Genomic DNA, 1884 nt, shown 5'->3' on the forward strand with positions numbered 1-1884 from the left:
GAGATTTGCTAGATAGATATGAATAGACCCACCACCACTCCCTAAAGAAGAAGTAGCATTTAGTTCATCCTCTGATTCTAAAACCATGAGTCAACATGAGGACAACCCTGTTAGGTCTTTAAAAGACTACCTGCACCCCACCTGGACAGCCACACCACCATGCATCATGTTCCTTCCGAATACACCACAATTTGACTACAAACCAGGAATGATCCAACTCTTGCCTAATTTCTATGGTTTAGACAATGAGAATCCATATGTGTAGATTAGGGAATTTGAAGAGGTAGTGCCACCTTTCATAACCGAGCTGATATTGCAGAAATTGTTAGGCTGAAATTTTTCCCTCTTTCCCTGAACGAGAGTGCAAAGAGTTGGCTATACTCTTTGAGACCATGATTCATAGGTACATGGGCGGAGATGACCCAAGCTTTCTTTAACAAGTACTTCCCGCACCATAAAACCAACAACCTTAAGAGACAGATCTCAACCTTTTCTCAAAAGGATAGTGAAACCTTATACCAAGCTTGGGAGAGATTCAAAGAGCTACAGAACCTGTGTCCCCACCATGAGTATGAAAATTGGAGGATAGTTAGTTATTTTTATGAGGGTTTAACCAACAGGGAGTGCCAATTCATAGAGATGATGTGTAATGGGGAACTTTTGCAAAAGGATCCTGAAGAAGCCATAGATTACCTGAATGAGTTAGCTGAGAAAGCCCACACATGGACTGGACCTAGTGCTACTGATATTACTAATAGGTCATGTCCAACTAGGATTTACCATCTTAAGGAGGAAGACAACCTCAAAGACCAATTAGAAGCTATAACTAGGGAACTTGAGGCCTTAAAGATGAGAAATAATAAAGTTACCCACACGGTTGCTAGGGTAGAAACTCAAACTTCATGTTTTGTCTATGGGGGATTGGATCACTTAGCTCAAGATTGCCCAACCTATGGTGAGATGAGAGAGGTTGATGAAAAACAGTGTAATGCCATAGGAATGTATAGGAAACCTTTCTCACCCTATTCAGAGACCTACAACCCTAGCTAGAGTAACCATCTCAATTTTAGTTGGTAGGCTGATCAGGACCAATCCACATCGTCCAACAATAATTGGAGGGTAGAAGCGCAACCATCCAGATTTCATCCTGCACCCCAATACAATGATCGACCAAATAGGAATCATTTAGAGGAAACACTTCAAGCATTTATGGAAGCACAAAATAAGACTAACCAAAAGTTTGAATCTGTTCTTGCATAGGTGGTTAAAGAGAACAAGGATATCAAGGATCAGATAACTAAGATTACCAATGCTCTTACTATACAAGAGAGAGGCAAAATTCCATCTCAACCTTAGACCAATCCGAAGGGGTCACATATGGTACAGGGATCCACCTCTGATTCAGAGAACATTAATGGGGTCCACGTCATCACTACTCGTAGTGGTAAGGTTTAAGATGGGCCCTTGCCAAGCCCACCCCGCACAAATGTCACCTCTTCGAGTAGAACTGAAGATGCCCCCTCAAAAGAACCAGAAAAGAAGGCTATGATCCAAGTGCCCTTTCCCCAAGCTCTCAGATTTGGAGGAAAATTTTTAGGCAACCAAGTTGAGATTTTGGAACATTTGAAAGAAGTTAAGATTAATCTACCTTTGTTGCATGTGATTAAGCAGGTACCAGCTTATGCCAAGGTGATCAAGGATCTATGTACCATGAAAAGGAGACAACATGTCAACAAAACTGCATTTCTGACAGAACAGGTAAGTGCAGTGATTGAGCAGAGAACACTGCCGAAGTACAAAGATCCAGGGTGCCCCACAATTGCCTGCCATATTGAGACACAAGAGTTCAGTCAATCTCTCTTGGACTTAGGAGCAAGTGTAAAT

The 1884-nt window shown here is 41.8% G+C and overlaps 1 non-coding gene across 1 annotated transcript; it reads right to left on the minus strand.

The window, feature by feature from the left end:
• Positions 1-465: 465 nt before the first annotated feature.
• On the minus strand, positions 466-572 carry LOC148802900 (small nucleolar RNA R71). The gene has a single exon (XR_016081528.1). It is a non-coding gene; the product is annotated as a small nucleolar RNA R71 (small nucleolar RNA).
• Between the last annotated feature and the right edge of the window lie 1312 nt (positions 573-1884).

The sequence above is a fragment of the Nelumbo nucifera genome, chromosome 1 (genome assembly GCF_055504915.1).
Source record: "Nelumbo nucifera cultivar China Antique chromosome 1, China Antique-T2T, whole genome shotgun sequence".
Taxonomy (NCBI): Eukaryota; Viridiplantae; Streptophyta; class Magnoliopsida; order Proteales; family Nelumbonaceae; genus Nelumbo; species Nelumbo nucifera.